Genomic DNA, 16,375 nt, shown 5'->3' with positions numbered 1-16,375 from the left:
GGTGACTAGTAGAAAAGACTGAATCGATATAGAGGACCATTCTAAAGCAGCCACAACAGTATTTCATGGTCGCTAGACGGGATCCCCAGCTCCTCTTCTGATTAGTGCGGCTGTCCCAACATCATGTACGAGTCACGCAGCAACAATGACGTTGCGGTGGGCCTACGAACCAGAAGAGGTGCGGAGGAGTCCAAATGACGTGCCCATTGCCTTTAAATACACACGACCCCACAGATTACAGCTGATCACTGTGGGATCTGCCTATAGTCACTGAGTCCTTCAAAAAAGTAGGATTTTTCAGAAGCTGAGAACCCCTCATTTTACTACGCACCCATCATAAGTTATTAAATAAAAGCACCCATGATGTTTGATACAGATAGAGGACTTCAGGAGTTGCATGTCGCCGCTATGTCTTGATTTAGAAACTGAACTGTAAGGATAATGAAAACCCCCAGGGAGTGGGGCCCATAATATAGGGCAAAACGAGCACGTAAAAGAAATGGCAGATATTGTTCGCCACTTATGATCATTTGCCGTGTCGCTTTCTGAGTTCTTTTAATTGATGAAGCATAAGAGCATACTGATCAGCTACTCAAAGCAAAAAAAAAAAAAAACCAGAAAACAAAACTGGATTTCATCAGCCGTAACATCAAAAGGACTGTGAGGAACAAACGAGCTTTGATAAGGTGTTATCTGAGCATGCTCGGCTGCTATCCAGGTGTCTTCAACGTGCTCAAAAAATATGTTCGAGTCTCCGCAGTTGCATGTCTCGCAGATGTTCAACAAACTAAAACAGGCAATCCCTGCATGTTGTGACGGCCGCGAAACATGCAGCCACGGGGACCCGAACATGCTCAGATAACACCTTATCCCGGTACGTTCGCTCATCACTACTAATTATGTATCATGAATTTTGCTTTCAACCATTCCCACAGATTTGCAAGGGGTCAGTTACTTCCAGCCCTCTGTAGCCCATGCGTTAGGGGTGTCACTCCGGTTTAGCTCAATGATGGCAGTAAACTTATGCATGCATGATAAAACTCACTTTCTGAACTTTAAAAAAATTTTTAAAAAAAATTTAAAAAACACCATCATCCACATGTGTCCTAACTGCAGGCGGAAGAAAAAAAAAGCTTGGCTAAGAGCTAACCCTTCATTAGCTGGGTTGCGTCAGGAGGGATGGCTAATTGCATGTAATTTCGGGTCTCCGCGCTCCTCCGACGTCCCTCCTCTTGTGCTCGATGAGCAATTCTATAGATTCTAAAAGAAGTGGCTTAAATTTAGACTAAAGAGCTCAGAGCGCGGCATCAGGAGGCATACCGCTAATATTAGCCCGAGGATGAGACAGAGCATCTTGCAGGGTTTTCTGGCCAACAAAAAGGTAGTGACCAAAGCAGATCTGTTACAACACAAACTGCGCACATTATTAAAATCGATCGCCGAGATCTGAATAGGTTGGTGTACTAACTTCATAAATCCATGTCAAATGTCAGCATAATCCTATCTAAAAGTTTAAACTCAATTTCCATCCACTTATCCTGATTAGCAGCTCCCCAGCGTCCCTCCTTCCTGCTGAGACCTCACACTGCTCAGTACAAGCTGCAGTAGTAAGTCCGGCAGGGTGGGCAGACATTGAATACACTGCGACTCATGAGATCTCTCATTCTTTATCATCAGGATTATACCGTCATTCTGACAATAATTACACCAGCCTCTTCAGGTCTAAGTCATGCAAGAAGTTTGCACTGCGAAATCTTGTAAAATATCAGATTTAAAGTTTTTCTCTATTTAAAAAAAAAAAAAAAAATCAGAAAATTATGGGAAGATACTGGTTCTGTAAGTGAAAGCTAACACGAACCTCACACTGGGGGGGGGGGGGGGAAGAGACAAAAAAAATCAACCAGGTCTCTAAGGATCAAAGTGTACTTTTTAGTGCCCCCATTGGTGGCCAACAATAGGCGCCTCTAGAAAAACAGTTGTTTTCTCCTTCTGGAAGAAGCCTAATTTGCATAACAGAGTGCTAGATGTGCTTCGAGGTTAAAGGGAGTCTATCAGCAGATTTTTTAAATGTAATCTAAGTAGCATGATGTAGGGTGATTCTGGTGATGTGTCGCTTACTAAGCTGTGTTTTTCAGTTTCAATTCAATAAGTGCTTTATCAGCAGATTACCAGTACAGGACTGGGTGTCTCGTGCCCCCTGGTCCAACCACACCTCCACCACTGTCAATATAAAGTATACACACAAATCTGCCAGTGGGGTGGGCGGGGTTATACAGAGCTCATCATTCTGAGGTCTGCAGCAGAGAAAACTGAATCACAACTGCAGGACTCAGTAAACTAAATGATACATCAGGGTCTCTGACCCTACATCATGCTGTTGTCAGATTACATAGTAAAAAAAAAAACAAAAAAAAAAAAACTTGCTGACAGATTCCCATTAGTGCACCCTTTTTCCCGTATTATGTTAGAGGTGGCTTCTCCTTACACTTGCCTCAAGGACATTAAAAATGGAGTCAAAACCAGTCCAGTGATGTGATTTCCCAGCACGAGGGGTAGACTGCCCAATGATGTGACCATTTAGCTCATGACTGCAAGTTGCTTCCCAACCACTACAGATTCAATGTCCATTTACACAGACAGATGGGGATCTGCCAGTAACAAGTGTTGCTGGCCGATGTAGCGAGGCGATTGTAGATAGAAGCAAAAAAAAAAAAAAAAAAAAAAAAAAGTATCGTGATCAGGACCGTACCGTAAAACTAACGCTTGTTAGCCCAACCATCATCCAGTGTAAAATGTGACGAAGCAAGGAATCAAGCTGGAAATAAAACCCGGACGTAAACTAATTTGTGATCATAAAATCAGATACCCCTAGTTCATGTGGACGCTGCAGCAGTGCCAAGGTTAGAAAGGAGAGTGGGCAGCGCGAGCTTCCTGGCACCGGTCACAGCGTTACAGCAGAGCGGTGATGTAGGTCAGGTGTCACTTGAGGACTTTTTACCAGGACACTCCGACAACACAAGAGAAGCAGAGATCAAATCACGAGATTTACAAAGTCATTCCTCCGCGGAGTGGATGAGACACCAGCAGGGGACATGATCAAAGCATCTGGAGTAGTATAAAGCTCAGCCCTGCACCCAGCCAGGGGTATAAAGCGGAGATCACACAAAAAAGGGTCAGGACCAAAACCTTAAGTAAAACCCGGCAGCAAAAAAAAACAAAAACGAGAACGTTCAGCCTGAATGGAACAGCTTCCAATAGGACTCATCATGTCACCAATGAAGAAAGATTTCTCTATAGGTTCCACTTTTTTCTGCAGTGAGGTTATTCCCAGGCAATGGGCACGTTGTGGGTTCCTTTACAGAGAAATGGTGCCACTTCCTACATGGCAGGGTGGGCAGGCACTGCAGCGCCCTCCTATTCTAGTGAATGGGAAAGAAGCTGCACCCTTCCCTTCTACTCTGTACCATACTTAATATTAAATGGTATAGGGGGATGGGAATACATAAATTAAAGCCTTCTTTGTCCAGAGGAGGTGCCTATGGTCTTCCCTTTCTTTTTCCCTCTCCATGGATGGATGGATACAAGCTGACTGCCCCCTTAACTAAATACAAGCCCGTCCTTAGCCCAATGAATATAAGACCATCTAATTGTTTGAGGAGTTTGCAATCAGTCAACTTATCAAAAAAATAAGTTCTCTCATACTCATACATAAGACAGGGGATAACATGCTAATTGCAGGGGGCTGACTAGTTTGACCCGTTCGCTGAGACCCCCCTTGCAACCAGGGTTCTGCAGCCCCATCTTGAATGGAGCCGAGGTGTGCTCATGCTAGGTCCATTCAAAACAGGACTACAGAGCGCCATGCTCGGGATCAGTAGGCTTCCCACCTGTCGGGACCTCCAACGATCAGCAAGTCATCCCATAGTTCATGAATAAAGGATAACTTGATTAATTTATCATCCAACTTGTTTCTTTGATTCCACCAGGAAAAAGCCAAGCGAAGCGCTCGGCAGTCCAATAGGGAATAGAGAGGAGGTCGGGCATGCATACTGCCACCGAGTTCCCCGTCCCTTCAACAGATGCAGGGCCTGGAGGTCAGACCGCCACCGATCAGTAGGTAATCACCCATCGGCTTGCTTTCACCGTACAACCCCCTTTAAATACTAGCAGCTAACGTCAGTAAGACTAAAAAACAACAAGTGTCTGTGCCGGAATCTGATGTACAAAAAGGAGAAGTGTAACACCTGCTATTAATAAGGGAGTGCGAAGGTCTGGCAGATAGCGGTTACAGTCACGGCAGACTTTGCCTCAGGGCTTTCATAATTAAAAGGCTTGAAAAGGGGCTGTCCAGCTCAGAATTTGGAAAGCTGAAGTGCTTGCCCAAAATTTGCACAAACAATGCAATATGCAAACTGTTAGGATTTAGCTTTGTTTGCCAGTCCAAGCCGTTGTCATTTGATAGAAATTACGGTATGTAATTTGCAAACCTTCAATCATGTGCCAACCAGCTTCTCATCACCTTCTCTCAATGGTCTATGCGACAACTTGCAGTCATGTGAAGACAGATCAAAAAGGAAAACAAGAGTAGAATCCTAACAGTGTGTACAGTACGCTCTGTTAGGATTCAGCAAGCTGCGGTGCTTGCAAAAAAAAAGTTGCACTGGGCTGGACAACCCATTTAACAGGAACAAAGTACTTTATGTCAGAGATCATATTTGTAGACCGTGTTTCTTCTCTCGTGCTGCATCCAAAACATCCCATACAGCCAACCAATACCCTGCTCTGTGCCGCTGAGATGCAAAAAGCCAGAAGGTTTTTGTACTGATGGGTCTCAGGTTTGGCTGGTATCAGCCACTTTGCATACTTGGAAAATATAAAAAAGATAAATTGTGAATAAGTTGAAGTTCACACCCAATCCACTTAAATAGGCCGCTGGAACAGTCAAACCTAGAAAACATGATTTAATGAGGCTTTTAAGACAAGTAGGTAATAGGATAAAACATTCTGTACTGCATCAAGCACAAGCATAAAAAGCGAGGCGCTCCTGCGAGCCATAATGGGCACGGACATGAGCTGGAAGCTGATCGGGTGTTCTCGCTGGCAGGCTGACAATGACGGAGCACATTCCTGTCAGTGATTCTGCAGAGATTGGGAGACGGAAACGCGCAGGTTCTGCCTGACACATTAGAACCAGTTATCCTGCAGGGTGTTGTCACAAGTCTCGCAGCGGCTGTTATATTTTAAAAAAAAAAAACTCATTGAAAATCTTCTCAGACTGTAAACCTCTCGTCTTTTTTCACACGGTCATAAAAGGGTAGAAATGGGTTTGCTATACTTTCTGTTAAAGGGAACCTTTCAGACAGTTCCTGCTGCTCAATCCACGGGTGGTATGAATTAGAGCCAGGGTGCACAACTGCAACCAGGTGTATTTACCTCTACAAAGGCAGAAGACAGTCTGACGATCTGGCCGGGGGTCGAGACTAGTCTGACGATCTGGCCGGGGGTCGAGACTAGTCTGACGATCTGGCCGGGGGTCGAGACTAGTCTGACGATCTGGCCGGGGGTCGAGACTAGTCTGACGATCTGGCCGGGGGTCGAGACTAGTCTGACGATCTGGCCGGGGGTCGAGACTAGTCTGACGATCTGGCCGGGGGTCGAGACTAGTCTGACGATCTGGCCGGGGGTCGAGACTAGTCTGACGATCTGGCCGGGGGTCGAGACTAGTCTGACGATCTGGCCGGGGGTCGAGACTAGTCTGACGATCTGGCCGGGGGTCGAGACTAGTCTGACGATCTGGCCGGGGGTCGAGACTAGTCTGACGATCTGGCCGGGGGTCGAGACTAGTCTGACGATCTGGCCGGGGGTCGAGACTAGTCTGACGATCTGGCCGGGGGTCGAGACTAGTCTGACGATCTGGCCGGGGGTCGAGACTAGTCTGACGATCTGGCCGGGGGTCGAGACTAGTCTGACGATCTGGCCGGGGGTCGAGACTAGTCTGACGATCTGGCCGGGGGTCGAGACTAGTCTGACGATCTGGCCGGGGGTCGAGACTAGTCTGACGATCTGGCCGGGGGTCGAGACTAGTCTGACGATCTGGCCGGGGGTCGAGACTAGTCTGACGATCTGGCCGGGGGTCGAGACTAGTCTGACGATCTGGCCGGGGGTCGAGACTAGTCTGACGATCTGGCCGGGGGTCGAGACTAGTCTGACGATCTGGCCGGGGGTCGAGACTAGTCTGACGATCTGGCCGGGGGTCGAGACTAGTCTGACGATCTGGCCGGGGGTCGAGACTAGTCTGACGATCTGGCCGGGGGTCGAGACTAGTCTGACGATCTGGCCGGGGGTCGAGACTAGTCTGACGATCTGGCCGGGGGTCGAGACTAGTCTGACGATCTGGCCGGGGGTCGAGACTAGTCTGACGATCTGGCCGGGGGTCGAGACTAGTCTGACGATCTGGCCGGGGGTCGAGACTAGTCTGACGATCTGGCCGGGGGTCGAGACTAGTCTGACGATCTGGCCGGGGGTCGAGACTAGTCTGACGATCTGGCCGGGGGTCGAGACTAGTCTGACGATCTGGCCGGGGGTCGAGACTAGTCTGACGATCTGGCCGGGGGTCGAGACTAGTCTGACGATCTGGCCGGGGGTCGAGACTAGTCTGACGATCTGGCCGGGGGTCGAGACTAGTCTGACGATCTGGCCGGGGGTCGAGACTAGTCTGACGATCTGGCCGGGGGTCGAGACTAGTCTGACGATCTGGCCGGGGGTCGAGACTAGTCTGACGATCTGGCCGGGGGTCGAGACTAGTCTGACGATCTGGCCGGGGGTCGAGACTAGTCTGACGATCTGGCCGGGGGTCGAGACTAGTCTGACGATCTGGCCGGGGGTCGAGACTAGTCTGACGATCTGGCCGGGGGTCGAGACTAGTCTGACGATCTGGCCGGGGGTCGAGACTAGTCTGACGATCTGGCCGGGGGTCGAGACTAGTCTGACGATCTGGCCGGGGGTCGAGACTAGTCTGACGATCTGGCCGGGGGTCGAGACTAGTCTGACGATCTGGCCGGGGGTCGAGACTAGTCTGACGATCTGGCCGGGGGTCGAGACTAGTCTGACGATCTGGCCGGGGGTCGAGACTAGTCTGACGATCTGGCCGGGGGTCGAGACTAGTCTGACGATCTGGCCGGGGGTCGAGACTAGTCTGACGATCTGGCCGGGGGTCGAGACTAGTCTGACGATCTGGCCGGGGGTCGAGACTAGTCTGACGATCTGGCCGGGGGTCGAGACTAGTCTGACGATCTGGCCGGGGGTCGAGACTAGTCTGACGATCTGGCCGGGGGTCGAGACTAGTCTGACGATCTGGCCGGGGGTCGAGACTAGTCTGACGATCTGGCCGGGGGTCGAGACTAGCCTGAAGATCTGGCCGGGGGTCGAGACTAGCCTGAAGATCTGGCCGGGGGTCGAGACTAGCCTGAAGATCTGGCCGGGGGTCGAGACTAGCCTGAAGATCTGGCCGGGGGTCGAGACTAGCCTGAAGATCTGGCCGGGGGTCGAGACTAGCCTGAAGATCTGGCCGGGGGTCGAGACTAGCCTGAAGATCTGGCCGGGGGGGGGGGGGGGGGGGGGGGGTTGAGGCTAGTATGAAGATCTGGCCGGTTCGAGACTAGTCTGAAGATCAGGTGGGGGAGGGGGTTGAGACTAGTCTGAAAATCTGGTGGGGGGGGTTAGGAGGTTGAGGCTAGTCTGAAGATCTGGCCGGGGGTCGAGACGAGTCTGAAGATCTGGCTGGGGAAGGGGGGGGGGGACGAGACTAGCCTGAAGATCTGGCTGCGGGGGGGGGGGGGGGGATGAGACTAGTCTGAAGATCTGGCTGGGGAAGGGGGAGGGGGGTCAAGACTAGTCTGAAGATCTGGCTGGTGTCGATCACTTGGGGTCTGATAACGGACTTTCAACCAAAACCAGAGAAAAGCGACCCCTTGGTGGTAGCAGTCGCGTACAAGCTGGGAATGGCAGGCACATATGCGCACAACTACACCATTTAAGAGGTTTTCTGGTTTAGAAAAAAAAAACCAAAAAGTTAAAACACTGAACTTTACTCACCCTCCTAGGATCCGGTGCAGTCTCCACCGCTGCTCCTAGTGTCTGTTGTGCACAGCGCTGACACAGAGGCCTGATTGGGTGCAGCGTTGTCGACGTGACATCAACATTGCAGACAGTAACAGACACAAAAAGCTGTGACGGAGACTCAGCCGTGGAACAGAGGAGAGTAAGTAAAAGAAGTTTGTTTTTTAAAACTTAAGTTATGGGACGCCTGTTTTATGAAATCGGAGAACGCCTTTAACACAGGTGAATTTGGTTCCTCGTTATCGGAATCTATTCAGATCTGGGTGCTCAGACCTCCAGTGACCCCGCAGGAAGGTGACAAACGCGTTCAGTAGGAAAGCCCCCTGTGAAGGAATCATAAGCCAGGCGCCTATATATATAGTGCCCTGAAGAGCAGACCCGGGCTTGCTACATGAGATCATCACCTGGTTCCTCAGATCATGCTCTCAGCGCCCTGACAAGTCACGCTCACTTTTAACGAATGACCTTCAGCGCTATCTGACAACAGAGACTCCATTAGGAACTAAGAGCCGGTGGATTACTCTCCAGAGAATAATTGACGTTCCCACAATGAAGATGGAAATATTCGCAAAAACTTACCCACCCCCAGAGGCCGAGGGATCACGTGGACATGTAGTAAAGTTTTATGATCGTTCCTAATTTAGATCCCATCTTATCTGGACTGAAGGAATTCAATAAAGTATTGTGAGATCATCTGACAGATGGGGGACCTGCAGCTGCCAGATAACGGGCATCTTATACCAGATTATGGCAAGAACACCGGAAAAGGAACACAAAAAGTAATTGCTCTAAGATTAACCCCTGAAAACAGCAGTTTTGAGTTAACGGGAACCTGTATTGGAGTTTGTGTCCCATAAAAATGATGGGATTTCTGCAGAAATTCAATGCGCCATAGCTTAATGAGTCCAGAAGTGCACTGGGGCGTGTCCGTACACTTGGGTCCTGCAAATGACACGCCCCCAGTGCACTTCCATTGTGATTTGCAAATGAAGAAAAGTTTCTCATGACTGGTACATTGGACTTGTACGAAAAGAGTATATTCATAGGCAGAAAAAAAGCACCTAAAGACAAATTACACTACTTCCAAACAGGAACTTTTTACAAAACCATCAAAGTCAGGTCTCTGCCACAAAACACTGAGTTGCAGGGGAAAAAAAAGTGCACTTTTGGCATTTTCGTGCTAACCCCGGAAAGATCCGCCAAAGCAGGCAAAGCATGGACAGGACAAGGTGTGGCGATGGCCACCCAACAAATTCTTCAAAAATGAGGCTACTACAACAAAGTAACAAACTATAAATATATTCTAGACCCTGACAGGAGTAATATTCTTGGTGACATTTCCCAGAAGAGTATTGGAGGCCTAAAAGTCTCCTCAAGTTGGCATGTCACACTCCACAAGGAGAAAATATACCCCTCAGATCCTGATCAGACTCCTTGCACCAAGCCCAACCAGATCTCACACTTTGCACTGATGAGGGGCAGTACCCCGAAACACACTATCGGCAATTTGAGATTTTTAGTTTTGGATTTTATTGCAAGTCCCTGACTGGAGTAATATTCTTGGTGACATTTCCCAGACGAGTATTGGAGGCCTAAAAGTCTCCACAAGTTGGCATGTCAGGCTTGGCATGTCACATTCCGCAAGGAGAAAATATACCCCTCAGATCCTGGTCCGACACCTCGCACCAAGCCCAACCAGATCTCACACTTTGCACTGATGAGGGGCAGTACCCCGAAACACAGTGTCAGCAAATTGAGATTTTAGTTTTAGATTTTATCCAAAGTCACGTGACAAAGCTTGTTAGAGGGTCGATACTGACTTTTAGGATTGCTACTTCCTAGAAGTGGTGAAAAAGTTCCAGTCGTCTTCCTCTCTGAAGAGACAATTTGCATCCTTGGTGACACGAACGCCAGGAATAGCAAGCCCCAAATCATTAAAGGGGTTGTCCCATCTTCTTTTACAAAAACTGGCATGCAATGCGCCAGTCTTAATGAATCGGGCGCCATGTTTGCATTAAGTGGGTGGTACAAATGTATTTTCAGCAGAAACACAGTACTACACTATCGATGTCAGGCTTCCCATACGTCAAGCATAGTTTTATAGTCGCATGTGTCCTGTGGAGTCTGTGAAGACAAAGGACAAGAACAGATCAAGTTACTGCAAGTTTTCATTGAGGGCCACACAGCGAGCGGCACTGTGAGGATGAAACCTACAAAGAGCAGCGAGACGAAAAGACCGCAGAACAATAAGGACTTAGAGGGTGAATCTCAAGAAATGTGACCGTGCTGCATTTTTTGGAAACTTCTGTAATTTACATTCAGTCCCAATACAGTTTCACATAAGATTAGTGACAGGCCTGATACATGAAGCCTTTTGTCCTTGAAACTCTTCACAGAATTGAAGTTCTCAGCTCGGTGTCAATGAATAATCCTTAAGCTCTGTCCACAATTCGGGGGGTTTAAAATAATGCAAAATTGTCCAAAAAAACAACCAGATATGCTATGAATGATAGGCTGAGGTTCTGGAGGTGAAAGATTGGAGGTCATGTTCATTGCAGTCCATACTCCAGAAAAAAATAAGGCCATGGTTGTCACTCTCTTCATTGCAGCTCATCTAAGTTCTGAAGTGGCCGAGTATTAACCTATTAACCCATTTTCAAGATCTGTTTTACACTGCTCTCATTGACTACTGCTTGCAACAGCTCACAGAGAAACCCATCACAAGCAGAAGGCAGGTAGTCAGACTGAAATCGCAGTGTGATACTAATTCCATCCTCTGCAAAGGCATAATAGGAAGTATAATGATGATAGGAAGTATAATGAGAAAGAATAAGTCAAAATGGCAGATAATACAGACATTAGTATACTCAAGGCATACCTAAGACACGCTACACATATCGCTTAAAGGGGTTGTTTCTTTCGAAAAACTTTTGGCTGCTGGCTCAGTTAGTTGTAGAACACTAAACAATAAGATTTTACTTAGCCTCCCAAGGTCCAGTGCTGGGTCTGTTTGGCTGCAGCGGTGACGACACTGCTGCCGCCAAAATCCCAAAAGTCAGCTGTTCGTACCATCTTCACAGGCAGTTAAGACTGAGCTCAGCAGCAACAACAAAAAAAAAAAATGTTTAAAGGGGACAAACCATTTAATAAAAAAACCTATGCTGCCCTATATATGTAAAAACTGCTACTTTAAGAGCAGACAATCTAGTTTGTTTTACCACGCGACACCATACTATCTCGCACACAACCTGACTGAAAACTAGTCATGGACACTACACCCAAATAAGCTTAAAAACATCAAATCCCCTTGTATTTCACAGAAGATTAGGACCCCTCTGTGCACGTTTATTCTACCCAGTGTCCGCACACCAGCCATCTATGGCTGCTAAAACAAGGACTGCACCAGCGACGTACCCAAGGTCATCAGCGCCACTCTCCTAGAAGTGTAGTAATATGTTTTTTATTAGCCATGTTATAAGTTACTCAATCCTACAGGAAACTCATTTTTAACCAAATATTACATTTAAAAAAAAAAAAAGTGATAGGGAGTAGTTTTGGCTCAGGATCCCGTGTTACATCATGCTGCAATGTGACTGAGGATTTTATCTACTTCCATATACAATGCACAGGTTACATCATGTGTCTGTTGCAAAACTACAGCTCCCAACATGCCCTGAGAGATAAAGCCATCAAAGCATGTTGGGAGTTGTAGTTTTGCAACAGTTGGAAAGTCACAGCTAGTAAAACCCTTCTCTAGACTATTTGTGCAATACGGATACAGAGCGATGGACGTCAAAAAATGTACCGCACTTACGGGAGACGGAACAAAGGGGTCCTAATGTCGAATGCGACAATGGGGGAACAAGATTGTACTTAGAGGATAAATTCTCTGTGTCATCCGGAGGAAGTGCTGAAATTTACTGTGTGTGGATGTAGCAACGACCTGCCGCTCGCATGAAGAAACCCACACAGCGCTGCAAGACATCACATTACAGTCACTACCTCCAAACTGGGGTGACTAAGCACTGAGGGTACAGGATCAGACTATCAAATGTATAAATATATACATCCCCCCACATTAGAGCCGTAACCCCGATAATACCCGGTGATCTCCGGTTTACCTTGGCTGCAGATATCAATGTCTGCTAGTTACTGACCTTAGAAGTGTTCGGCACAGGACTGCTGAGGCCAGTGATTGACTGCAGCGGTCACATGAGATGTGACAAGACCAGAAGGCAGCATCGGGTGCAATGTCATGAAAAGGTGGGCAGTAATAGGCGAGCCACCCTAAGCGTCTCCCTCTCTGGAATACCTGATATTTCAAGACGTGATTGTGCTACGTGTAATACGAAATTTCCTCTTTGGAGGCGCTGCACCTAAGCGGCCATAAGCACAAGATAGCGGTGGGCAGACTACTCTCTCTCCCCAACAAATGAGCATTTGGTGCTGCTGATCGTTCAGGTTTTCAATGAAGAAAAGACTACTGGGGTGATGGAAGACCCCCATAGGCACCAAATAATCTGCTGGCTTTCATCTAACGTTTATGGAGGACTTTACTCCACCAGATCACAGATGATCGCTGTGGGTCACAGCTGGCCAGACAGGCACTTTGGATCAGATGGCCAAGGGACTCTAAGTGTGGTACGAAAAGAAAACCCTTTTAACGTCCGATTACATTCCTGACGCGCTGGGTCGGCTTCCTTTGTATGTGATCAGATCCGTCGATGATCTAATGAATTTCAGGCCCTTTTGACTCTCCCATCATTTGGGGAATTCGAGTCTAGTGATCAGATCCCTTTTGTTCTGCAGATGTTGGAGAGCACATAGAAACAGGAGATCGCTGAGCGAGCGCTGATGTAGACGGATGCGCTGGGAGAGAGTTAGTTTTTTTGGCCAGCGGCTACCTGCACATATGTACACAGCGATCTCGGGACGCTTCACGGCAGTCGGGCAAATCATCTCGGATTATCTGACCTAAATAATCAATTAGAAAAAAAAAAAGTGGATTTGTAAGATGCATCAATGAGCAGGGTCGCCGTTTAGGAAAAGCGTTCGCTTTCCCATAAAGGGAAATTTTTTCTCATTAATTTTCTTTTTTTTTTTTTCTTTTTTTTTTGTATTTATTTTATTTTTTTCAAGAGCTCAGATATCAAACGAAAAAAAGTTTCATCAATGAGAAGAGCAGCAAGGCACTAAACTATGGTCGGATCTTGTAGCCCCGCGCACGTGAGGAATGACTACAGGCTGGGTAATCTCCGGGGAAGTTAGGAAACAGAATTGGTGAATCGTCTGCACTTGGAAACGAAGGAGAATGAAATCATGTAAATAAACAGGAGGATTTTTCTGCCTGTGAAGCAGAACAGGAAACAGTCCCAGCGCTGCCTCTGATCTCATCACTTGGCAGACGCTGCGGACTGCAGGACTCCATCGCATGAATCATCACTGGAGGGACCGGGAACCGGGGATCTGCGGCTTCATCCGCCTAGAAGGTCCGAAAATCCGTCATCTCACCGAGACATCACGAATCGGAGCCAACCAGGTGATCCGTCACGTTCTACCTGCTGTCCGATCAGTGGGCAGTACGACAGAGGAACAGAACAGAAACATACGTGGGTTAGATGAAAAAAATCAGTATAACTTACATTTTATTCATTGAAATCCCCATTTGTGCATGTATGAGTCCAGTGGGCGGTCCTACTTTAACTGTGCATGCCGAGATCTGTCAATCACCGAGTAGGACCGCCCACTGGATTCATATTTACAAATATCAGGGATTTCAATAAATACACAAGTTTTACTAAAACTTTTCCTAAAAAAAAGTCTATCAATCAGCTCTTCGCTCTATAACATCCTTCCTGCAAATCCGATGCCATTTTCGATGTGACCAATTCCCTTTAATTAAAAAAAATATATACATTTATGAGGGGGAGGGGGTGTTCTATAGTTTAATGGTCTATTGTATAAAGGGTTCATACATAAATCACAAAGAACGTTAACACCCCCTATACACAACCGGGCCTCCGAGAGGCTGCGCTCATAAATAACGCTTATTGGTCGGTCACTAAAGGGGTCTCGGCAAGAAGTAGCTTGCCAGGTAAGCCCCCTAATCAACAGTAAACCAATACAATATTTTTTTCTTCTCTAGATATAGCAGTGCTCAGAATGCTGAGCCGTGTATAACCCACACACCTTATTGGCAACTTCCTCTGTACATTCAGCAAGTTGTCGATCAGTGGGGGCACGGTTACAAAGAGCACGAGGACTAGATGGCAGGAGACAGCTAGTCCTCTAGTGATAATCTCCTGGTGATAAAACACTGATTGTATTGAAACTCACAGCCTAATAAGTGATACATTGCTGGAATCATGCTCTTTCCCCACGTTATGCTGCTCTCAGATTAATTGGCAAAATGTTGCAGACAAATTCTCTTTAAAACGGGTTATCCAAAAACATGTCGTAACCTATCCACAGGATAGGTGATTACATACTGATTGTGGATGTCCCACAAACGGGATCCACACTGATCAGCAGAGGTGAATTTTTTTTTTTTTTTTTTATTCCCGACTGGGACCTTCTTAGTCATAAAACGGAGTGGCAGGTCAAATGCCCGAGCTCTGCTGCATTCTTTCTCTATGGGGCTGCCGGAAAAGCAGAGTAGCCCCATACTGACTCCACGGAACAGCAGAGGCGGGCAGGCGTACTGCTACTCCGTCCACCAGAGATGAAAGTACCCCCTTCTGCAGATCAGTCCATGTTGCAGCGGTAAAACCCCTATTAATCAACGCATTATTAGCCGTCATGTGGATAGATAACTCATCGTCAATGAACCCCCTTTAAAAAGGTGCTCACGAGTGAAAGGACTCTGCACCCAACTTATGGATGACAGGAGGGGGGCTGCGGCCGATGCAGACTACAACTCTGTACAGTATAGCTATTCCAGCACTGTAATGGTTAAGGATTAATAGTCGGCACAAAGCCTCACTTCACAAACTGACAGATCACATTTGTCACATGAAAGACATTTTGACAAGTCTAAAAGCATAAGGAGTCGGCTTGGAAAATCCCAACTAAGCGCCTCACTCTTCTGAGCGATCACAAGTCCTACACTAGATTGTCCCCAAATACTCGCGCCGTGCAAGTGACACGTCCCATATAGACACGGACAGGCATTACTGGCGGCCTTTGAGACGTCATGCTATAGAGAGGTGGATCAAATCAGGAACAATAGCCAATGCTTTCAGTCATTAGTCCATTGACTAATTAAAGAGTCACGCCAGCTCTCCATACACCTTAACGGTCAGCCGCACATTCATCTCTCCCGATCCCATTGACACAATACTACACGGCTGAGCACTCAGGTGTTTCCAGTGGGAAGCGAGACATCCCCAAACACAAATACTAAGCGCAAGGATAGGGCATATTGATTCAGCACATGCCCAATCCTTCTCTGCACTGTCATCATCTGCCAAGGGAAGGTTGAGAGGCTCCAACACAAATCAGATATTTGTCTGGAAGCTCCGACATCAATGCAGTCAGTCTCAATTAATCTACCGAGTACGGGGTGGCCTTTTGGTTTTGAAACTGCGTGCGGAGAAACGCTTCCCTGGTAAAGTGGTCATGACAATCTTTTTCGGGTTAGTAGTAGTCATGCACGTCATCCAGAAGCAAAAGCATGGGGCTGCGAGACCCCGGCTACCTTCTGAGCTGCAGCCCTTACAGGGGTATTCCCATCTCTAAGATCCTATTCCAATCTGTAGTAGGTGTAGTAATAAAAATATTAGCAAATACCTCCAATTAGAAATGTAGTATAGTTCATATGATTAGCCAAGTTGTTTACTTCAAATGGCAGTAGCTTAGATAGCCATGGTTATGACCACTAACATCTGTTACAATATGGGTGGTGGCAACCATGGATACCTAAACTACCGCAATGCTCTGTACATGGGGTAAGTGAGAGCGAATCAGAAGAACTATACTACATTTCTAAGTGGAGGCATTTGCTAATGTTATTGTCATTATGCCCACTACATATTGGGATAAGATCTTGGAGATGGGAATACCCCTTTTAGTCTCAGAAAGAGTAGGATCTCAAAGGCCAGGACAACAATGATTATGAAGTGATGGCAAATCCTTAATCTATATATCATCCATTTATGAGATAGGAATAACCACAAGCAGAGATCTACTGACCCATTAACCATGGGGTCAGGTCTAACACACGCTGGGGCATCTGACCGTGTGCCATCTTTGGCAGATG

General features: G+C 47.1%; 1 protein-coding gene across 4 annotated transcripts in view; it reads right to left on the bottom strand.

Annotated features, from left to right (window-relative positions):
• Window positions 1–16,375, bottom strand: part of SLMAP (sarcolemma associated protein) — a 129,147-nt gene that overhangs the window by 87,425 nt on the left and 25,347 nt on the right. The window lies entirely within an intron of this gene.

This window comes from Dendrobates tinctorius, unplaced genomic scaffold (genome assembly GCF_039654945.1).
Source record: "Dendrobates tinctorius isolate UK_male_01 unplaced genomic scaffold, ASM3965494v1 ptg000406l, whole genome shotgun sequence".
Taxonomy (NCBI): domain Eukaryota; kingdom Metazoa; phylum Chordata; class Amphibia; order Anura; family Dendrobatidae; genus Dendrobates; species Dendrobates tinctorius.
The sequence above is the reverse complement of the archived record's forward strand: the minus strand, read 5'-3'. Positions and strand labels throughout refer to the sequence as shown.